Genomic DNA, 24652 nt, shown 5'->3' with positions numbered 1-24652 from the left:
GCCGCCGCGGCGGTTGGGTACATTTAATACAAATGATATGACTCGCAGAACAGGATGCTTATTAAAAAAAACACCCTGTCCCCTTTTCGAAGTTTTCAGAAGGTATTGGCAAGCATATGCGAAAAGTCCGTACACAGAAGCTTTACGCGCATAAATTTTGCTTAAATGCACAATCATCACGTTTGCTTCTGTCAAACTTGCTGTATGCGAGACCTTTAAACAGTGAGCATATTGGTTCTAGTTATAGTCAGTAGCCGTATTCTCTTTAAGTCCTTTATGAAAGCTGAGGTGTTGCATTTCAGGCATCCAAATCGCCTATGAGCAATGCGGCGCGACTGCGGCATCTACATCTGCCTTTTCAAGGGCTTTGCAGCATGTCATCGTTCTAGTTCATAACCTTGTAGTTTTCATCATTCATCTCTCTATCTGTCGAAATGGGCCAGCTTCCGTGAAACCTTCCACTGCGCCCGTCACTGCTACGAGCTGCGCTTCCTCTTTCTCTCCTCCGTTTCCCTCGCTCCCAGCGCTCCGCTTCTAGCAGCCGAGGGAGCATCCTCGATCCTCGGCACTCGTCCCACTCACTCTAAGGCAGCGAGGGCGGCAAAGTCCCGTATCGGTCCCACGCAAAAGCGGGAAGGTGGAGAGGGTGATACGGATAGAGGAAGAGAGAGAAGGGTCGCAGCGCGAGGACGATCTCCCGATTGAGGAAGGAAAGCAAAGAAGGTAGGAGGAGAGGGGTGAACAGCCAGCGCCCTCTCTCGGCGTCGCTTCGAAGCAGGCAGCGCTCCGGAGTCCGGCGCCGGGGAGCCCCAGAACGCTCTTGATGCGGCGGTCGCGCCAGCCTCTCGCAATCAATGTGCCGGCTCGGAAGCCCCCTGACTGCGGCTGAGCGCCGCCGCGTGCCATGGCCGTGTCCCTGCCGGGATTGTTGCCGCCGCTGCTGCAGCAGGAGAAGCGCGTGGCGCCGCAACAGGAACTAACTTCCGCCGCTCGCACCGGAAGCGACGGAACGCAGGATTTCGGGCGCGTCGCTGGTGCCATCGACGTTGCACGGAGCACGGGTATTGAGAAGCAGGATAGCGCGTGAGCGCCACTCACGTGATGAGGTGCGTCGCCTGCGTTTCCTCGGTAGCAGCATACGAAGGGCATGGGAAGGAAGTGGTAGGCGGAAGCTTTCTACGCTGTTTTTTCTGAACCGTTTTGAAGCAACTGTCTGCAACTGACTTCCGGTAGCGTGCGGCTCAAGACTCATTTTTCAAGTGTGGCGTCCCGTGCGTTTCCGTCGTCCCGTAACATGCTGGTGTTTTCGGCAGCGGAAATAACGCTGGTGTGATTCGTCTTTGTGACTTGGGTGTGCATCGATCTGACGAGTAATTTGTTCGTGCCACAGACTTCGACCTACCAACGCAGTTATCGGCAGATAACGTCACCCAGACGTCGTCCAGCTCCCTGCGCGAACGTTTATTGCAAGTCGCACGATTGCAAGTACGTGCAACCCTGTTTACGCTTGAGCGAAGGAAGTGGCCGGAGTGAATCAGAAGTTACTTCCGCTTTTCTTCCACGCTTCGCATTCAGGCGATTATCCAGCGACTATTTCCAAGTGAGTGCACAGTGACGCCGGATGCGGCCCGGAAGCAACAGTTAAACGTTTCCGGTTCCTCTGTGGCGTCGTCCAACAGGTACACAGGAGAGTGGAGTGCCTCAGCGGCTGAAACAATCTAAATAGCATTTCATCCGAACGCTTCTTTTCTTTTTGTGTGTCTGTGGACTTTGGGAGCTTTTGGGAACTCAACGTATCCTGGGCAGCGTATTCAGTCTTGCTCAAGTTATTCGGTCGTTCGAAACGCCTAAGAAAACGCATCAGTGATTCGACGGTAGCGCCATCTCAGCAAGCAAGGCTCGTGCATCTTCTGGTGGATTACTGGCGAAGCATTTTTTCCAGCACAACGGGGTAAGTTGTTTTTACGAACCTCTCGTACGTCATTTGCTCTCGATGGCGCCAAAAAATTCAACCCTTCAATCCAGTTATAAAACTATTATTATTTCACTAACCATCACTTACAATACAAATCGTAGACAACAGAATGAAAAGAGGTACTCTTTATGACATACATGATGGAAGCCAAGTTACCAAACCCATGGAGCGTAAGGGATTTTTTTTTTAATTTGTGGTTTTCAGCGGAAATTTGAATGTCGTGGGTTCCGATTCTACCGGCGGCATGTGGTTGTTTTTTCTTCTGTTTTTATTAAGCTCCAGCTGATGAAAACCACAAATTAAAAAAAGACATCCCCTATGCTCCTTAGTTTTGGTGAGTGTTGGATTCCGTGATGTTATGCAATTTGCAGTAGTATGAAAAAAAAATGTCTGGTGGTCAATCAAAAGTCAACGCTACATGTTGGACGCTTGAAGTCTTCTGCACTTAATAAGGGAGGAATTTCTGGAAGAATTTTGGTGTTTCTTCTATGCTTTCTCCCGTCGACTTTGTCTACACAGCGCGATGGGCCAAAATGACCTCATGTGCAGTTTTTCCAGCAGTGGACACTTAACTTAAAAACTAAAAACTGGTTTCATTTCTTGCTGGTGCAGGCAGGGGCTTATTATTTTTATTTCCTTTTTCGGTTACCCAACCTATACTTTGTCCCTATCTATACTTTGTAGGCATCCGAGTGCTTACTTTTTTTTTTTTTACAAAACCTCATGAACATACATGTCTTAACGCAAACAACTACAGAACATGGTTTTACGTCGAGCCAAGCCCATTCCCTACGTTCGAGAAGTACACATGCTGTACAAAGCCTCTCTCAAGAAATCACAGTATACGCTATCCCTGATACGAAAGCTGGTTCCCGCGTCTATGTGTTCCACGAGATCCAAGACTACAGGCACAAAATCCAGCGTTAGCTCAAGCTGCCAGCAGTGCACGCGTTTTGGAACAATGAATACAAAAAAAAAGCGACCCGGAAATGCAATCATCCCTGCTTACATGCAGTGCACTCTGCGTCTCAAGCGCTCAAAGAAACGCAGCCTTGCTTTAACCAAACATTGCCGGTCGGTTGGAAGCTGCAGACAATTCCAAGGCGCATTTGTACAGAGTTTGTACGGAGGCTTAGAAAGACGCCGGGCATCCGGGGTCTCCGTGCCCATGAAGCCTTTTTTTTGTTTGTTTTTTTTTTGCATAAGTCTGGAATTGTACTAGACTAGGGGCCGCCGCTGTTAGACCGCGTTAGAGGTGAGACCATCGCTGTTAGTTCAGAAAAAAAAAAAACATGGAACGCATTATTTGAAGTCTGTTCTAGGATACTACACTGCAAGCAATTGTGACAGGAAAGAATAAACTAAAACTTAAAAATGAGCTCATACGAAAAGGAAAAACAAGAAACAAAAAATGACGTTTCGGCTTCCGCATGGGAGCCTAAAGGTCGTTTTTTTCTTTCTTGTTTTTACTTTCGGTATGCCTTCATTTTTAAGCTTTAGCATGATTGTCTCCGACCAGACGAGATGGCGTCCAACTCTCGACTTCAGGAAAGAATAAAGAAATGCAATAAATGAATCGGGCTGCCGGACAAAAGGCAACGATGATATAGTACTTAAAATGCTTTAATAGTAGTGCATGACTAAACATTTCAATAGAATTATTTTTTCTTTTTTTTTATTGGACGTCTCCCCTTCTATTTTTAGGGTAGGGTCATCGTTTTATCTTCGCAGCAAGAAACTGAACCACGGCAAAAAGGCAGAAAATAAAAATAAACAAACATAGAAAAAATTTATCGAAATAGATGATTGGCAGGCTGATTTTTCTTTCTTTCGCAGATTCTGCGAACGTTCTGAATATTTAGTTCTAAACAGGTTTTTGATAAAAGGCAAAAATAATAACGATCTTGCATAAAGTTGTAGCCTATGTATGTGTCGTCGTGGTCTGTGTCTGTTTGCGCTAGACCGTTTTGGTATAAGCCCACTCGCCCATAATAAGTTTTAACAAAAGCAACAAATTTACAAACTCAAGGGAGCTGTTTTTGCCGTCTGCATAAACGAGGCGTGCTAAAATGGGAACGCAGCAGTCGTCTGTTTTTAATGCGTTGCTAGGCGTGCATTACGGAAAATATTTATTGCGTAAGTGGAACTGGGCGTCGACGATAATCAACTGGTCTAATTTCTTTGAACTCGGCCGTAATCGATGTTCCGGTCCTTTTCTGACAAACCTGCGATACAGCTTTCATTCAAAAGGAACATAAAAGTATCCATGAGATCAGAGTGCCGGTGCTTCCTTATAATTATTACAACAGCGCTGAATTACGCAATTGCTGCACACCTCGCAGAAACCGATTTAATGTGTGCGAATAAAAAGCGGCGATTTTCATGACGTCATATCTACCCAACATGAACACCCGGCCGTTTCCAGTTTGTGGCGATTTGTCTATATATCCGCAGACTGGATCGATATTAGCGACGAAATTTAGAAAATGTTCTTCCGGTTTCATGAGAGCGATTCGTTGGAGACGTCTGCCTGCTGAACATAATCTAATAGAGAAACGTGCCGCAGGCAACGATTCTAACCTTTATAATCCAGCTAACATCATGCTATACAGCACCTATCACACCGGCCGCCATTTATTCAGTTAAAAAAAGTGCTGTAAAAAGAAGACAAAGGTACACTTTTTAGTGTACTTATTCCCTTTCACGGTACACACGCCTTTGCGACTGGGTACATTGCATATATGTTACAGAGCAAGCAGATGCTAATGATGCCCTATAGAAAATGCAAGGAGTAAATTGAGTTCGACAGTAAACGCCACTCGGAGGTCAGACAACCGCTTCTATACTTTTGCAAGACAGCGGACTTCAAGAGAGCACAAACCCATTCGGGACAGGCAGAAGGAAAGATTGGGAAGTCACACACGGTTTATTGTGTTGGTGTCTGGAACAAGACGGTGGTAATTAAGGCCAGTGGGAAAGCAATTTGTCGTTCAGTCGACCCGTTCGGGCTGATAGTTCGTTTATTTACTTAAAATATAGCTAGTGTGATTGTGAGACCATAATAGGTAGGAAATCATCACAAGTCTAAGCTCGGACAATCCGCCGTGGTGGGTGAGTGGTTATGGCGTTCAGCTGCTCAATCAAAACACGAGGGTTCGATCCCGACCTCTGCGGCCGAATTTCGATGGAGGCGAAATTCTAGAGGCCCCTGTATACTGTGCGATGTCAGTGCACGTTTAAGAACCCCAGATGGTCAAAATTTCCAAAGCCCTTCACTACGGCGTCTCTCATACCGTGGGTCGCTTTGGGACGTTAAACCCCATAAGCTTCGCAGCTCAGAGCAAAGTGCACAATAGGTGTATCTTACCGGTACTCACCCACGGGGAAGAAACGGGGAGGCTAACAGAGAGGGCTCCGCTTCAGTTAAGGACAAGGCAGTGAGCTATGGAAAGAAAAATGATAGGTGTAACGTCAAGAGATCGGAAGCGGGTGGAGTAGGGGAGGGAACAAACTCGGGTTAATGACATCCTACTCAAAATCGAGAGGAAAAAGTGGGCTTGGGCAGGGCATGTAATGCGAAGGCAAGATAACCGCTGGTCCTTAAGGGTAACGGAGTGGATTCCAAGAGAAGGCAAGCGTAGTAGGTGGCGCCGGAAAGTTAGTTCTAAGAGAAGGCGAGCGTAGCAGGTGGCGCCGGAAAGTTAGGTGGGCGCATGAAATCACGAAGTTTGCGGGGATACGGTGGCTGCAGCTGGCAAAGGACAGGGTTAATTGGAGAGACATGGGAGAGGCCTTTTCCCTGCAGGGGGCCTAGTCAAGCTGATGATGATGATGATTATGAAATAAAAATGCATAACAAACACCTTTAAATGAACCAGTAGAGAATTATGACGGTTATTCTGTGAGTATTTTGTAACTCGACACATGCTGTAAAAAAAAACTGCCGCTTCGAAACAGTTAAATTAAGCAACAGGCGCTATCACACACACAGACTGTTCTTACTCTGCCAGATGGGTTTCGCAAAGCGTCAGAGCCGTTTTCAATTCTTTTTTTCTTCCAAACGACAGGCGCTACCGAAACGTTCGGTACTGCCTTCGTGCATTGCAACAATCGTTTCTTCCCAAAAATATAGAGGCCGCCTCAGTGCCGTTTAAGGCTCTCCTTCAAAGCGCCTCTTGCGAAAGACGCGCAGCCATTAAAACAGCCGCGAAAGTGGCCCTATAGACTACCCGGTTATAGTTACTCGTGACGAAACGCGTGCTTAGGTTCGAACCCGAGGCTTTTCGCCTGAGAACCCATTCGATAAACGATGCGAAGCAGCTTATTTTGGCTTCAGTCTTCATACTTGCGAAACGGAGAGGAAGCGCAATAGAGGCTGACCGCCTGTTAAAGCAAAGACTCGCTGGTCATGTCGTTAGAGCCAGTGTAGAAAGCGTTAGCGCAACTTCAAGGTTCCGAGTTCTTCGTCTAGACGGCTGTTCAATGCCAACTGTGTATTTCAAGAAATGTACCCGACAATTTCTAAAAACACATTTTTGAGCGAGAAAACCGCTTATGAAAGCATTTTATATATATATATATATATTTAACTAAAACAATATATCTGCAAACCACCCGAAGAATTTCATGCATGTTTTTTCCGTTAACGTTTTTTATATCGTTAACAGCGTTCCGCATTGGTCTTTATGGCAGTCTTAACTGTTCGATTCGATCGGTGGAAACACCCTAAAAGAAAATTTTCATACAGATCAGACGAATGGACAATTATTTTCAATACTTCTATAACAGTATTGTACAATTTTTCAATTTTAAAAATTTTTGCCCGATAGTTTTGGACATGCTTACGAGGGAGTTATAGAACAGCAGCAAAGAAAAAGAAATTGGGGACACTTAAGCTCCGCCAAAGCGAGTGACGCAACAGCGTTAATGGTTATTTGCCGCTTTCTTTGTTAATTAGTTTCTCTTTTTAATTATACATACTCATCATCAGCCTGACTACACCCACTGCAGGGCAAAGGCCTCTCCCATTTCTCTCCAATTAACCCTGTCCTTTGCTAGTTGCCGCCACTGTATCCCCGCAAACTTCTTAATCTCATCCGCCCACCTAACTTTCTGCCGTCCCCTGCTACGCTTGCTTTCTCTTGGAATCCACTCCGTTACCCTTAAGGACCAGCGGTTATCTCGCATTCGCATTACATGCCCTGCCCAAGCCCACTTCTTCCTCTTGATTTCGACTAGGATGTCATTAACCCGCGTCTGTTCCCTCACCCACTCTGCCCTCTTCCGATCTCTTAACGCTACACCTATCATTTTCCTTTCCATAGCTCGCTGCGTTGTTCTTAACTTAAGCTGAACCCTCTTTGTTAGCCTCCACGTTTCTGCCCCATAGGTGAGTACCGGTAGGATACAGCTGTTATATACTTTTCTCTTCATGGATATTGGCAAGCTACCATTCATGACCTGAGAGAACCTGCCATACGCGCTCCACCCCATTCTTATTCTTCTAGTTATTTCCCTCTCATGATCCGGATCTGCGGTCACTACCTGCCCTAAGTAGACATATTCTCTTACTACTTCTAGCACCTCGCTACCAATTGCGAACTGCTGTTCCCTTGCAAGGCTATTGAACATTACTTTGGTTTTCTGCATGTTAATTCTTAGCCCCACCGTTCTACTCTGCCTGTCTAGCTGATTGATCATGTTTTGCAGTTCTTGTCCTGAGTGGCTTAGCAAGGCAATGTCATCCGCGAATCGCAAATTACTCAGGTATTCTCCATTAACTCTTATCCCAACATACTCATTAGCAAACATCAGTAGGCTTACAAGGTCACGTGATGTACAACAATACACAAAAGGCCTCCCTTTCGCAAAGTCTAACAAACTTATCTCAGTGACCAGATGGTAACGTGTCTGAGTGCTAACCCAAGGATCGAACTCCCGATCTAATATCCCAATTCTCTCTTCAGCGTAATTTATTATTTTACGTCCTACATGCAATAACGACATTTGAGGCGTGATACGACCTCATAACCGCAATTTAATTTAAGATTTAACAGTTTTCACTCCACAGCTCAACCTGTTACCCCCTAGATCGATGAGGACTTTCTCGACGTGAAGCCGCCAAAAACTACGGCGGTTTCTTCGCTGAACTGGAGCTTAACGCTGTCCGGTAAGGCGATCGTTAGACTTTTCAAGATAATTTGAATGCGATTAGAACCAGCTAGTTTGCTAAACCTTGCAGCTGCTTGCTTTCTTTTTTAATTCTCATTCCGAACATTCTGTCTGTCCTTGCGCTGACGTTGTAAGTAGCCCTGCAAACACAAGTCGGTGACAAAGGGAAGTACACCACCGATCACTGCTACTGTGCATGTTTCGGCTCCCAATTTGGGAGTCTTCTTCGCAGTGAAAACGTTCAACGTGTTCAGATTTGAAACTTCAGCTTCAAACATGACTGGTCGAATTTTCTGTTTTCTTTCCTGCTGTATCCACCCAGCCACGCAGTATTCACTGAAATCATCTGCTTCCCCAGACATATTCTTGAAAGAACGCTTGAGTTTAAGCCTACGAGTGTAATATCCATCGGTCTACGTACTGATCACGACTCTTATCACGACTCGCCACTGAGATGTCCGTCCAGACATCGCGTGCAGTACACTATAACCAACAAATGCACTGATGCTCACACCGATTATTGTAAATGTAAAGTTCAGTTAAATGAGTGCTCGGTTTTCGCTAACAAGCCTGCATACTTATCCGATATTATTACACTTCTTGAAAATAATTTCTTCCTACTCTCGAAGCTGGCCTACAATTTTCTAGAAAAGCAACCCCCCCCCCCCCCATCCCGCACAACTAATGTACAATGACACGAAAATGAACACCCAGTCATTACGATGACTAAACTAGTAAGTAATTGTGAGTAAGGAAAGTTTCCGTAATTCACATGCCCCTGTCAATATTGGGCGATTCTGCCGTAGGACACATTTTTCCTGACCTCTGATGCGAATAACTGCTTGCAATGAGTTTTCAACACTGTGCTTAAAAATCTGAACATTTACATAAGGAATATGGTAATTAGCTGCGTTACATGATATGGCATCCCAAAAGCCAATTTAGCTTAAATAGTAAAAACATTGTGGGCTTTCATTTTGCAACTGTTACGAATGTCCGTTTATAAATCTGTTCCTAGCATTAAGTCGATTGACGTTTGCATGGATAATCCGGTAATTATCTTATTTATATTGCACGACATCTTTATATTGCCTAATTAGTAAAATCACGGAGGCACTGCATTGCATATGCGCACCGAGCACCGCTTTGTAGAAAAAAAAAAACTACTCGGAGAGCTTTCTCTATAGAATTGTTCCCTTGTATTCTGCACTGTGTTTTGTACCGCACTGGCGCTGCCCATTAACGCCCAAACACCTACACGTAACCGTATTCTGTCTTTTATCGCCGTTTTCGATCACTTTCAAAACGACCCACAACCAACTAGTCCTTATTTCATTTCATTTCATTTTAATACCTTAAAGACCCACTGGGGGTATTACATAAGGGGTGGGTACAAACAGTCAAATGAACAAGTGTTATGTTGAAAAATGGTTGGTAACAGCTTCGGCGAATGTGGATGGGCATGAGATGGTAGCGATGTCATTGGAGAGGTCGTTCCAGTCTACAGAAACACGGTGAAAAAAAAAGAAGCGGCACAGGTAACAGTACGGGCACGTGGGCGAAACACTTGGAAAGGATGACATTACAAGCTGACATTAAGCTGACATTACAAGAAATCAGTCTTGAAACCGCGGTCAAGTGCCCGAATGCTTCACTTTATACCTGGAAGAGAGGATCTTTCGCCAAGGAGGTACTTCCGCAAAAAACTCCTCTAGACTCATTCCTACACATGTCATGGGGTTTTCTCGGTTCCCTTACTGCTATGTGGCAAAGCTTCACCACCTCTCCTCAGATTTAGACCCTCCAGCTCCCCGTTCTTAATGTTTCAATCCAAGTCATGCCGACAGCGCTGCCCAGTTATTCCGTTACGAAGATCGCCGTATTATATTATCAAAAATTACCTTGCCATGTTTTATGGCTGTAGGAACCAGATGGTATTTAACTGCTACTTCTGAACACCAGCAGAACCGAAAAGCACCAGACATCCAAGAAGAAAACATCGCAGTTCGTACGGTATTCTTGTTTGTTTTTTTTGTCAAGTTGCACGTGATCTAAAAACGCCTACTGCTTGTCAAAAGCTTACTATCTCAAATTTAAATATTAAAGCAAAAATGAATGCACAAAGACCGACAAGTTGGTCTTAAGGTACTTCGCTAACGAACCTTTCTGAAGAAAAAGATTTCGACAATATCTGAAACGGGATGCCCAGAAAACCGCATCTCACTACTGAAGAAAAGCCGCAACAATTTATCCGACGGTTTGAGATTTTGCCCATGCAAGGGCTCTTTCACTCATAATTGCGCAATTTCTGCAGTCTGTCTTAAAGGTACGGTGTTCGGATGCCCGGAATAAGTAGGGCCCGATCTCTGCCAACGTTTAGTGGATTATAGGATCAAAATTTTTTTCCCCATTGTTTTTCTTGAAGGGGCACAACCCTTCCGAGTTAGTGCATGCGCCGTTAAGATCTATTTTTAGAAACCAGCCACCATCCTGAAGGCCTAGAAAAGAATTTATCTTCTGCCATTGTCGACGCTGTCGTTTCAAAGCTCCATTCTTCTGCTAAAACCATTACATCCGTTGCGAAACAGAAACGCATTGGCATCCGTCACGGCAGTAAAGAGCGGAAGTTGAAACGAATTCCTAAGTTTGTGTCTCTGACGCAACACTAACTGCCTTTTACGTGGAAAGTAATGGTATCCTGGTCGAGAAATACCAGCAGCACAAGAGCACTTGAGGCCTGAGCTCTGTATTTTTGTAGTGTCTTCTTTTCAAGGAGAAAGACGACTGGAAGAGCACCTGGAAATAACAAAAGAAGCGCTAAAATGCTTCCAAGTTCTTTTTTTGAAAGCTGAGGACCAAGAACTTTTCCCATTAAGAAGCTCACTAAACAAATTTGAAGTCAATTTCTAGTACCACCGATGTCCCGGTAAGGTAAAAAAGCACGGATAGTTCAAGAGCCATGACATTTAGAGTGCATTTCACATGTGCGTAACTCCGCTTTCTTCGGCGATGTCTTCCACAAGAGAGTTAAAAATTTGTCTTCGAGAAGCCGACATACATTGGAAGAGGTTCCTTTTTTTTATATAAAAGTTCACAGATACATTTCACGGCAAAACCACGCGCTAACTTGAATGCCGTCCTAAAGCTGCAGTAGGTTTTCTAGAATGCAAAAAGCGCGATAGATAGAGAAAAACAAAGAAGTCGCTTTTGTAAAGTAGTCTTTTTTTTTCGTTATTCTAACCGAAGCCTGGAAAGCAGTAACCGGATATTTGACGTGTCGGAGAAACGGGAAGCCCCCAGGAGTAGGATAACAATCCTGGGCAGAAAATGTAAAACAGTAAAATTTCATTTTGAAGCAGTCTCAATAGAAAAGCAAAAAAAATGAAAAAAATCAAAACTTTCTAGAACGGAACTCATTGCTTTGTTTTAGATTTTTCTGCCTCTCTTTTGAGCATGAGGGATGAGACGGGGGTAATAAAGAGCATTACCAGGAGTAAGGAGTTCGAGGGAAATGAAAAAATAAACGTTCCTGACTTAATGTCGCTTTAATGGTAGCCAAAAAAAGGTAGAAATTTGTCGGAGTAGAATCTGCCTAATGAATCGGAAACGTTTCCATTCGTGTTATTGAACGCAGGCTTGTTTTAGTGTTATAGCCTGCAGCGCGATCCCTCTGAGAAGAGTAAGAGAAAATAGTGTCCCATTTTCTTCATCATCCAAGGGAGCCTAATGCTCCATCACAGCGGAACTGAACATCACAGGACCTTGGAGCGACCAGAATTTTGTGCAAATTCAAAGAAAACATCCTGAGCTCCTGATGTTCCGAACATAAGATCGGAAAAATGAATATTACCGAGGCGGTGAGGTTTCAGAAATCACGAACTCTGAACTTCATTCATTACTCTGAGCGACGCAGCGACTGCTGTTTACGAAGTAAAGACATCCAATAATTCGAATCTTTAATTGATTAGAGAGCTTCTGTCCTATTTAGTGAATGCAATAGACTCTAAAATTCCTCGACATTATAAAGGCACACGTGTACTCTATCTACGTCCTGTTTACGCCCTGTCAGCATTTGCCTATGAGGCCCGAACTCGCCGGCTAACGTGCGCTTAAAACGAGACTCACGCTACCACAGCGAGTATTAAGAAGGGAAACGAATGGGTAACATAAAGAGTCAGAAAGTAGAGTAATGCGGATTCTGGAAAGAAAGGGTATGTGTGCCCTGCCAGTTGAAACTGAAAGAAAGAACTTAGCTAATTAAGGTCTGTGCAGCGCTCAAGAATCGAACCAAAGCATTATCAGTCATGTTAAACGACTGCCTAGGGGATGAAAGCGGCGCCTTGGCAACAGAGAATCAGCTGGAAAGATGGAGTGAGGGGATAGCTAATTTACTTTGGTAAAGAACGCATACGAACCGTTAAAAATTTTCATGCTTCATAGCGCAGAGGGCAGGAGAGTCAGAATTTACAGGAAATTCGTAGCGGCTATCAAGGGACAGGAATCACGCCACTATAGATTAGGATGCGGAAGATAAGCAACTGTGCGCAATTCCGGAGCTGACTGCAAAATAGGGTTATCCAACTGGAGTCCTTAAGAATGGCGAAAATTTTACCCTGGATGTGAAAAGATAAGGAACTTAACGTACATTATCAACAGCTAGAATCTTGCTTCTCCCTCATTTATGAAACCATCGATGCTTTTAAAACCCGATTTTACAAACACGTTACAAAACTTTAGAATTTTTAAGAGAAGACAGGAAAGCAGCAAATAGAAGTGCTTACGGGAAAGACGAAATTCAGAGTCAGGAACACACTTCTGCTATATAAAGAATTGCACTACCACTAGACAACTTCTCTGAAAAATAATGAGAAACGTTAAAGCACGCACATATTGCAACTACTCTACCGCTTCTCTTTTGAGCCAACAGCACAGCGGTTGTGAACAAACAAACGAAGTACACGACGTCAAAAGAGCTTACTTTGCAGATAAGAACGAAAAATAAAGCATTTTCCATCCCTTTCCTCATCTCGCACACACCAGTTAGGCCTACGTCCACCGAGAGAGAACAGCAGAGTCAACAGAGCTTTGTACCAGCGGCTCGCTCCCGGCGTGCATTGTTAAGGCAGTGAGGAAGAAAGAACGGCGGACGCAGCGAGCGGAGAAGGTACCGATGATGACACCCTGGCTGTCTGGCTCACACACATCCAGACGCGCGCATGAACGCACACACGCACGCATACACACCCCTGAACCTAATCTTCGCCGGCCTCCGACGGCTCGCCGCTTAATTTGGCGCGCCAACACCGAAGCCTCCCCCGCCGCTGCCGCCAGGGTTGGCGACTGCAGCGCCACCTTTACCGTCGCCCGAAAGGGATGCTTTCATAAGCACGGCGGTCGGTCCAGACGGGCGTAAACAACGCCGCGGTTGTCCACCATCACCGCGTCGCCCCCCCGCGCCATTCTCCTCCTCATCTGCATGCCGTAGCCGACGCCTTGTTCGTGCTCCTAGGTTTGGGAAGCGGGAATGACCGCGGTATGGCCGCCTGCGGACGACGCTAGGACCGGGTTAATTAAATCCCCAAACACACAATCTTTCGGAGAGAGGGAGGGGAAGAGGGGGGGGGGGGGGGGTGGTACGGCAATGAGAAGTCACGCCGGCGTCCCTGCTGCAAGTCAGGAACAAGCAGCGGCCATTTCTTTCTCGCCTTCTAGTTTGAGCATATAGCCCCCCCCGCACCCTCTCTTTTTTTTTACCCCGCCACCAAAACTATTAAGCCTTCTGCCTGGATAGTTTAGCGTAGGATCTTACGGAGACCGGGCCAGCGTAGAGGGGAAGACCGGACTCAGGAGTGCTCTTGGACTCAGGAGTGCTCCCGGGAAGGCTTTTAACCTTTCTTTTAAATAAAATTTATTCTATCTTTCTTGTTTACCACGATGCAAAACAGGAATAGTTTCAGCGTTAGTGGCGTGAAGAATCTGGCTCCTATAGTTGTCGTGCTTCCTGAAAAAAAAACGTATCCTGCATGGATAAGAAAGGGCAGGGAAGAAGAGGGGAGAGGCGTTGAGGATGTTCAGCGAGCGTGTTAGGTTTGTCGAGCGCAGGAATACATGGAGGAAGTTTGGGAGCGACTTTGTTGTGGGGGTTTACGGAGTGAAGGAGTCGTGCGAGGCTGCAAAAGACGGGGGTGCATTAAAGTTTTAATTAAGACGAATGGGAAGTGGACGCGGCCAAGCAGAAACAACTTTTTTTTCTAACTAGGATGTGTAGGTGCCTTAGCGTACGCAGTCTCGGAACAGGGAAGGCGTGGTACTCTAAAGGTTGTACTTCGCTAATAAATTTGTGCAAAGTGAAGATACCACCTAATGTAAATGAACACCGGTGGTGTTACTTAGCCATCAGTCGTTTGACGATTTGTTGGAAGCATGTGGCGTCGTCTGCACTTTCAAGTTTCTGTCCTCTGATGGGAAAATGTTTGGAAGAAGTACGCGTTAATCCTTTCGCGTGTTATGTTACGGCTTCCCGTTTCGAAGCGTAGGAAAAAGTTAAAAATGAAAATAATAAAGCCGTGAATACAGCGCCTGTAACTCAAACAGGATTTAAACTATCAGAGCAGATTGGTCCGCCCGGCTCGCTGTTTGCTGCTCCAACAGAAAGGCCGGCTCGAACACAGAAGGTCACGTGAAACACAAGCCGTCGTATGGGGTGTCCCGACGGGTGTTCTTCTTTGTGCTCCACCACCACGCTGTATTCTAATGGCACGTGGGAGTTTTGAAATCTGCAGTGCAACAGCGCCAAGCGCAATCGAGTTTTCTAAATTCCAATAACCGGCATTGTTTTCATTCATGGAGAGGTACAAATCTCAAATCACAACCACGTCTCTAACTCTTATAGCTCATAAATGTATAACCTAGTTAACCCGTTTAGTATTTAAACGTTTCATCTGTTTTCTGACCTCTTATTCCCCTAGTATTGCTACGTATCCAAAGCCACCTTTGTGCCTCTAGAAAGCGTATTGTGAAACATTGTGGCTAAGCTTCGTTGAAACTCCTTTTAATTCAAGAAGAATGACGACCTTAAGTGGCGCATGAATTTATTCCACCGGAAAAATGAATAATTTTTTCAACGCTATCCTCTAGAAACGCTGTCGTACTTTCAGCGCGAGTTGAAATACCCCAGAAATGATCTCATCAATGACAGCCTTCCACGGGGCTCCTGCTAAACAGGATGACCTCGGAAACTGGTTACGAATTGACGAAATGTTCTCACTGTGTCCGCGTACGAAGTTGGACTTGCTGGTTTTTCATGACTCGGAAATTAGCGCGAATTAGGCACGCATAGAAGTGAATCCATCCGTCTCTTCCGCAGTTAGTCTCAATCCGTGTGTGTAGCGCTCGTGGTGTCTTTGGAACCTCCTGCTGAAAAATATCGTTCCATGTATATCAATTCAAACAACAATAAAAAACCGATTGATTAATTCTCTTCTGTCCTCCTGTTTTTTGCGCTAACTTTATAGTCTTCTCACTATGGTTTACTCCAGCTGCATTTTTCGCTGCACTAGCAGCTGTCCTTATGAAAGAAAAAAATTTATCTCGCGCCTTGTGACTCTGCATATAGAAGTCCACACGTCGAAACTCAGTAAAAAAGTTAGAGTAATGGGTTTAATTTACGGATTTATTGGCAATTTCAAGCAGTGAATGAATGAACATAAGCCTTAACAGAGGCTAGAAACTAAGAGGAAAAACGAAAACTTTCTTCAACGGGCAATCACTTTCCCTCACAAACACCATTACTGAGGCGGTGCACCCTTTACAGGAGAGAAAAATACAGCTTACGGGGTTGCTATTATTTTTGCAGATTTTTCGGCGATTTTTAACGAAATAAATTATTTTCCCTCGACGTGCTCACTCAGCGCTATCTTTTATGTGGGAACCGGTTAGTTGGTTTTGTATATTAAATAGCGCAAGTTATTTCTAAAGCTTTAAGATAAACGGGGCTGCTCCCGCTAGCAACGCGGCTGACGCCGAAGACTGAATAGATTAACGACACATTGCGTAATAAGGCCGATCGATTGTTTCAAATCTTTTTCATTCTTTATTTTCACTGTCTTTCATTGGCGAAAATGGACGACATGACCTCCTTATCGCCGGAATGTGACAGTCAATGGGACCAGTGATAAATATACGGTAAGATATAGCAGAAATATATTACAAAGACCAATGACTTTCGCGCTTCTTGACTCTTAGCAGATGTTGGGTCTGTCTTTGTCCAACAGACATGCCAGATGAGTCAACGTTACAGAAAAATATAGAAGATCAAGAAGTAGTCTCGTCAAAAAATGGCTTGAAAATACAACGCCTGTTGTGAAATGTTGAAACTAATGTGAAGGCGGATTGCTTAAAAAGTACATACATTAACTTAAGGAAAACAAATACGAGGAAGTCGCATGACATAACACAATACAACAAATCTTTTATGAGAACGTTTAATGGTGTGCCAAACTTACTTCCCTAAATTTTCGTCTTTATCTTCATCTTACAGCGTCGACTAAGCTCAGCTAACATCTAGAAGCCCTAAGAAAAACCGTACTAACTTAACGTTACAGAAAGCAACGAATTCCACGAGTGTAAAACTGCTAGGGTGACAGTGTTATAACAAAAATATTTTCATGCTAGAGTAGACTAAAAAGATAAAGAAAAAGTAAATATACAATACGTTTGCGGGAAGCCAGCCACAAATATTTAAAAATTGTGTTTTTGAGGCAAAGAGAAGCTTTTAATTCCACAGTAATACTGGTGTTGGCAGACATCAGAAAACAGGCAATTTATGGTAACTAGTAAAGCGATAAACGAAATTCTTAGTTTACGTTTCAACTATTACAAACAGGCCCCTGGTTAAAAACAGAGACTGCAGCGTGCTGTCAGTAATAACAATACAAGCTTTGAGGTTTTCGAAAACTCGGTTACCTTCACCTCTATGGCTCGACAAATTTGGGCCCTTCCTCGGACAGTTCGAAAACTGCTTGCCTGCGGAGTACGCACAGCGCCGTCCACCAAAACGCGTCACTGGGTGACGCACTTGCCACGTGACATTCTTTGCCCCACCTACGCTAGAACCTCGACGAAGGAGGAGCACCCTAGCTTGGGCGGGGCAAAGAAAGTCACGTGGCATGTACGTCACGCAGTGACGCGTTTTGGTGGACGGCGCCCTCCGCAGGCAAGTAGTTTTCAAATGGAGCGAAAGAAGGCACAAATCGATCTAGCCGAAGAAGTGTGGGCAACCGCGTTTTCGCGACTCCAGAAATACGATATGGCTTTTACTAACGGCCGGATACTAACTTCTAGTTGCAATCAAGTACCTATCTGCTGTACCTTAAAGTAAACTTTTAGAATGCAGTCAATCACTTTACTAGACAACGTGAATCACCAGTTTTCTAATGGGTTCCAACCCTGGTATTACTATGGCGGTAAAGTTGCAATTTACCGCAAAACACCTATTTTTAAGGATTAGTGTCTGGCCTCTCTGGAGCACCTGGTGTATACTGTGCTCAGGAACGCAAGGTTCGCAACCCTATGCTCGGCTGAAGTTAAAAAGGAATAGAATGAAAAGTGAGGAGGAACGTTATGTTTGTTGTGAAAACGCAACATGCAACAGTTCAGCAGTATGCTAACGGCCGCCGTAGTGAGAGAACCGAGGATTAACGTCAATTCCCTGAACTTCTGTGACGAGAAGCGACACCTCAAAGCACCAAGCGCGAAGGATCGCTTGGAAGCAAAACTAAATCTAGTGTTCTTATAACACTAAGCCACTAAGCCGTAGACTATTTACTTCTACAAACCTATCCGGAGCTCTTCGCAGTATTCGTAACACTGACTTCTTCGTTCAACTTCTTCAGTAATCTCTAATCTCGTCTCGACTTACCGCAGAAAAGTGTCGAAAGCATTCCTCAGTGAGCGCTTCGAGACTTCGCAATTCTAAGCAACTCAATTTCCTTCGAATATCTGGGGTATTTGAGTGAAATTTTCTCCGTACGCAGGACATGAACGTCGTCCATATCAGCGTCCTCACACGTGCACCTCTCGAACAACAAGGTCGAGAAAGAGAGAGGAGGATGGGGGTGAAAGAGTGGGTAGCGTTTCCTTGTGCTGAGCACGCAAACAAACCCAGGAGAAAGAATAACAAGGTTTGTGTTTCCACCGTGTTCTCCGTGTTTAGGGAACAAACACGATTGAAAGAGCCCGTGTATACGGCCCTTTGCTCCCTCGGCACTCGGCATCTCTCGCTATTCAAATATTCTCTCGTGCCAAATCGCGTTACCTCGGAAAGAAGTGGGTTGTTTCTCTTTCCAATTCGCCGACTATAGCGGCGAAGACGCGCGCTTCTCGCAAACGCGGCAAATAAAAAAAAAATCACCCGATTCGCAGGGGGCGCTGCGATCGGCTTCTTCTTCTTGGTAGCGGAGATCGCAAAGAGATTCCGAAAACGAATAGGCGACTTAGAAGCGCAGTAGAAAAAGGTGCGGACGTACGGGAAACTCGAACACAGCCGCCTTCTTTGATCGCGAGATGTGTACCTTAAGATAAAAGCTGAGACGATGGGGCCCGAGCGAGGTATAAGGACACACGTACACGCTGGCTCGCCCACTACGCACCAGTAACGCATGATGAAAAGTTACTAGCGGAGAAAAGCCCACGCTGAAGGGGGATGTTGCCGGCCCAAGCAGAATCGCGCAGGATGGAGAGGATGCTGGATGAAAATAGAGAGATCGTAGAGTACAGCCCGCGGAAAAGCGCGCAGAGCGTATGGCGGCGGGATGAAGTGTGCGAGAGAGAGGGTTCCCAAGGGAAGAGAGGATGAGCTCGGAAAAGGAGATATATTTTCATCTCGGTCACACAGAGGGAGCTCCGAGTAGAACTGGAACGTCGCGTATACGCTGTATCCTGCTGCCCAGCGAAGACGTATCCTACGACGATTGTATCGGTTTTGGTTTACGACTTGGTCTTCCCCTTTCGTTCGCTGCCTTTCTCTTTCTTTCTCTGACCTTCTTTCGTCCAATGACGCACGCGCCTCTTTAGTAGTGTCTTTCTTTTCTCTTTCTTTCGCTTATCTTTTCTTTGGTTAGGCAGTGAACGCTGACTGCGTTTCTCCGAGTCCCTCTCTATCAGCGACGCTGCAGTTCTGTCTTCGTTTGCTGTGCGCTGTCTTCTTCGTTTCCGGTTTCCGTGTCGCCACTGGCATCCCTTTTGTTTCCCCCTGTTTTTCTGCTGCCTCCTATCCGGTTCCGTTTTGAACAGACCGAGACCAAGACGACGGCTGCGACTTCTTAGGCGCTGGCACATGACGCGAGTATAGCGTACTTCTCTATTGGTATTTTCGTCAAGCGGTTCCCTTGGACTTGCTCGTTGTCTTGGATGCGTGCTTCTTTCTTTTTCTTTGCTTTCGTTTTCTTCTTTTCTTTTCTTCGTTCTTTCGGCGGAGCGATGTGCTTCCGTTTCCGAGCCTTAATGGACCCCACGCTCCTTTCACAGTCTCGGAGGTGTCAGTTCGCGAAAGCTGCTCGCTTCCTGCGAGGACCTTCGAAAAAGCCGGTGGAAGCGGAGAGCGAGCGGCTGCTTATTCAGAGCCGCGCGCCGTCTTGTCGGCTTTGAATACAATGGAGAAATTCTACGATTCCTTCCGCCGCCTTTGGCGAGGACTGATGGGTTCATTGTCTCTATTGTGCGCTGCGAGCGGCGCCGGGACATTTGATGGAGTCAGCAGAATGCGTTTTAAACCGTCGCTTTTGCAGAGGCAGTGAAATGGCGGTGAATTTTTTATAGGCGTTATCAGCAAAACGGCGGAATCGAGCTCCGAAATGCCTCACTTTCGATATTGTGCTTCGCGAGATAGACAATTTTTATATTAAAACAATTAAATCAGGTAACGGTGCGTTATGAAGGCATAAAGATATCGCTCAGCAGTAAAGAGTCAGTAATCAAAGCACATGTGCCTACGCATAATATATCAGCAAAAATGTCACGACTGCCCACCTTCATCGCGTTATCAAGGGTTATGGATAAATGATCGGGAAAAAAATACAGCGCTTATATTCAAATATGGCACTTGCTTCTTTACTGCCTCCTCGACTGACTGTTTTGGCTGTCAACTTATTTACAACAAATAAAAACAAAACAAAAAGTATCATTGCCCGCAAATATAATAGGTATGCAAAAAATACCTGAAAACATATCCCTCATCCATCGGCATAGCAACAAGACAAGCTAAACTTTTTTTTTAGGGATCAATTCCGAGCTCTTCGAATCGCAGTACACAGGTATGCGATATTCCTCTTCAATTCGTGTACATCGAAACGAACCAGTTCTCACATGAGGCGCATACTCCAAAGTCGTGTTTTGTCATTCTTTGCCCAAGACGGAATTCCCACTGGAGCACCTGAAATTTCTAAGAGATTTGTGTACCATCAAACGTATACTTATTCGATCCAAATCTCTCTTTTTATTTTTTTTTTAACTCGGGAAGTAAACCTTTCTGCCAGAGGGGTTATATTAAACGTCAAAGTCGCGTCTTTCGTCACAAAAGAAAATTATATAACTTCCTATACTAAGACCAAATCAGTTCGACTGCCAGCGCTGTTTTTCTTTCAAACCGGCTCTACAGTGCGGAGCATTCTGCCCGAAAAAGTGATGTACCATTTCAACAACTACAGTCTGGCTACTTAAAGTTACCTCAGAATGGCAGAACCTTCAGTTGAAAAAACGGTACGTAAGTTCAACTGACTGCTGCCTGTCTCTTAAAAGCTAAATCAAGATAGCGAAGTTTCTTGCTTGCAATAAGATATAATAGTCTGCTAGTATATATTGAGGGTGTATGGGTGTAGTGTACTCGCATATTATTATTACAGGCACTTTATTACTGTAGTTATAGACAATGGTAACTTTTAAAACCGTAGGAATAGTCAACTGATTTGAGAATCCACACGTATGCAGTAGTGGCGGATTCGATCCCCCACTGCGGATAATACCCATTGGTTTTCCAAAGACCCAGTCTAGTGGTGAGCTCCTCAGGGGTTAAATCCTTGATAATAGTCGGCATTTTACCATACTTCTAGCTGAAGAAAACGCACGTGTAATAGAGCTCTTTGATCGAGCTGGCTCTGGAGCAATAATTCAAATTATGATAATTACTGAATAGCGTGTCGTTTCTCAAAAGTAAAAGTAATTCGAAACTTTTAGATACGTAAAAAAAAAGCTCATTCCCCACTGTTTTCCACAATTCCCAGGATGCATTAACAAGGTTGAGTCCTTTGCAAGCGCTTCGTTGAGAAGCCTGAAGTCTCCGTTTGTTGAGAGAACGTTAATAGCTGACTAAACAATTTGTCTTCCAGCACAAGACGCTTATTTAAAGCTTTCTTTCTAGCAAAACAAAGGTGCTGACATACTTTTCCTCATTAGCGAAAAATAACTCGCTCTAATACATATTAGGGACTCACATTTTCCAAGACAAATCACATACTACCCGCAACACAGGCAACACCTTCTCGCATTCCAAGTCTCTATATGAGGCGGTCATTTTTTTTTATTGTAACTTTTCGCGTGCTGCAGCTCTCGTTTACGGCATGACATTTTACTTTTGTTTTTCTTATACCGAATTCCATGAGGCCCCCGGTTTGTTCTCCTGCTATTTCTTCTCTTGTGTTGGACGAGTCAAGGAATGCGTGGAGTAGACGGCTAAGGATCACGACAGAAAGAAGTGCGCCACTTTGAATTCCACGCAACGTTTCAGAAAAAAAAGTGCATGCAAAGAAAACAATGTCACCGGTTTGCGGAAGCAGCAGTCCGTTCCTCTTCACCTCTTTTTTTTTCGTTTTTTTTTCGCATTTTGATTCAAAACACGGTGCTCCGCGACGCTGTGCCTGTTTTTTTTCTCTCTCTTCTATTTCACTTTATCTTTCTTTGGCTGCATACTGCCTACTTTCATTCACCTCGCTTTTAATCTAGATGTGGCTTAGAGTTATGTCCATTATGACGCGGAAACATGAATGCTTGAAGAAGTAGTTGTTAAAATACGACGAAATCAAATAAGAAAACGCCTTTCATACATCTTAACGAGTTATAAACAACTAAACTTTCTAAAAATAAAATGTATATGTAAGTGGTGCTGTTAGCACATATTGGCGCGAAGTTTTATAATGTTTGTCGGTTCATAGTAAAAGCGATCAGCATGCTGCTTCATCACTTTGGTTTGACGCATGAGATGCGATCGGAGTTATTTGGAATTATGGTTGGTGCTCTCCGCACCTTATCGCGAAATTTTAGCATTATTTTTAAAGGGTCAGTCTACTCACCGAGATGAGTGTATAAATAATGGCATATTCTGGTAGTTGGCACCCTATAACATCAATAACGAGGGGTCTGCGCCCGGTTTAGGCAGGAATTTATATTTTATTTCGGCGTTAAAAGTTGCGTAAAAAAGCATGGTGGCGACCCCAAACGTTCATTTTGTTCAAGAAAGTGGTAGTCTTTTTTTGTAGAAGCATAAGTGAATATACTACGTACCATTTGTATGCCCCAATGTCAGAGAAACGCACGTTTTGTTCTAGTAAACTGTAGAAAGCGTACCGCTCACTTTTTCTGTAAATCACATGAATATTTATAGTTACACGTACGCAAAACGCAGGCACATTCCCACTTTTAGTTCAGCGTATGCTAGCAGAGACGCAAAAATAGACTCAGCCTATAGTGGCGCCATCTGGTCGTCACGACGGGGACCATTGCTGTAAACAAACCGACTCTCCACTTAAGCCTAGGAGCGGCAGAATCGTCACTCTAATTATTAAAATAAAGCAAATTGATCTCTTATATGTTTTCTTATAGGCGAGATGAGACGAAGCGAAAGACAGGCGCCCCATTTATGGCCAGTGAACGCACTGGAAAAGGCAGCAACAACGAGAATTCAGTCCGAAGCGAGAGGTCCGGCTTCGACGGGCGCCGCCATGTTTGTCGCCGCGCGGCGGAAATCCAGATGGTTGCCAGATGAGACTACCATCTCATACAGATGTGTTCCCACATTAATAAATTCTATTTTAAAATGTTCTACCGCACTCCTTGGCACCACAGCTGGCTAAACGGTAATTTGAGTAAAGAGCTATCGGTTGCCGCAAAGAAAATATGGTCGATAAAATTCAGTAGACTGACCCTTTAAATTTAGCGCGACCGCTAGTAAAACAACCATTTCTTGCCTGAAAAATAATTGGTTGTGCTGTGATCGTTCGACCACGTTCAAAGTGACGCTTGCGGTATAACAGGATGTTCCCAGGTGCCCGCAATAGTCGAGGGTGGCGCTGGTGAACACACCCAAATTTTAGGTTATGTACAATATAAATGCTTTTGACAGTAGTTGAAGCCGCCACCGTAGCTCAGTTGGTAGACCGCCGCATGTGCCATGCGTAGGTTGTGGGTTCGGTTCCAGCCGGCGGCATGTCATTGTTTTATGCGAAGCATACTACTTTAGCTACCACTCCAGCCCTTCACCGTGGTTATGCGCCTCCAAATCACGCGATACATGACGTCACACCACGTGACACGATGACGTCACGGCAGTGGAGAAACGGGGGCCCACCTCGCGCCGTCGCTGTGGTTGTGCGCCTCCAAATAACGTGATACATGACGCCACACCACGTGACACGATGACGTCACGACAGTGGAGAAACGGGGGCCCACCTCGCGCCGTCGCTGTGGTTGTGCGCCTCCAAATTACGCGACACGATGATGCTTCGCATTCTCCAGGCTTAACCAAGTTAAGCCTCAGCCATTTTTTTTCTTGTACTCTCTGAACAATAATCATTAAGACGAAAAATGGTCACGCTGCTTATCCCCCCCCCCCACTCATCAACATCCTAAATTAAAGAAGTGGGAACAGTCACCTATGCTTTCCTCATTTTCCGTGACTGTTGGCTTTGTTCGTGTGGATGTCCACATATGAACGGTTCTTTCTTGGCATAAAGACATATGCATAACTGCGAAGAGAAAACAAAACAATAAACAGGCACTGGCTTTGCTCCATTCGTTGAATAAAATACCTTACAAACAAAGAGGTTATGACTTTCAGTTATTTGCTTTTCCTTTCTGCAAAAATCAGCATTCAAATTGGTTTAAAAAAAATGGCTGAGGCTTAACTTGGTTAAGCCTGGAGAATGCGAAGCATCATCGTGTCGCGTATTTGGAGGCGCACAACCACAGCGACGGCGCGAGGTGGGCCCCCGTTTCTCCACTGTCGTGACGTCATCGTGTCACGTGGTGGGACGTCATGTATCACGTGATTTGGAGGCGCACAACCACAGCGACGGCGCGAGGTGGGCCCCCGTTTCTCCACTGTCGTGACATCATCGTGTGACGTGGTGTGACGTCATGTATCACGTGATTTGGAGGCGCACAGCCACAGCGACGGCGCGAGGTGGGCCCCCGTTTCTCCACTGTCGTGACGTCATCGTGTCACGTGGTGGGACGTCA

The 24652-nt window shown here is 45.0% G+C and overlaps 1 protein-coding gene across 1 annotated transcript in view; it reads left to right on the top strand.

Moving 5' to 3' along the window:
* The first annotated feature begins 831 nt into the window (after positions 1–831).
* Positions 832–24652, top strand: part of LOC149348800 (uncharacterized) — a 116595-nt gene continuing 92774 nt past the window's right edge. The window contains exon 1 of the mRNA XM_089588346.1: positions 832–1951. The gene's annotated coding sequence lies outside the window, so the exon portion shown is untranslated. The remainder of the gene's footprint in view (positions 1952–24652) is intronic.

Source organism: Amblyomma mixtum, chromosome 4 (assembly GCF_055824585.1).
Source record: "Amblyomma mixtum isolate Tamu chromosome 4, ASM5582458v1, whole genome shotgun sequence".
Classification (NCBI taxonomy): domain Eukaryota; kingdom Metazoa; phylum Arthropoda; class Arachnida; order Ixodida; family Ixodidae; genus Amblyomma; species Amblyomma mixtum.
The sequence above is the reverse complement of the archived record's forward strand: the minus strand, read 5'-3'. Positions and strand labels throughout refer to the sequence as shown.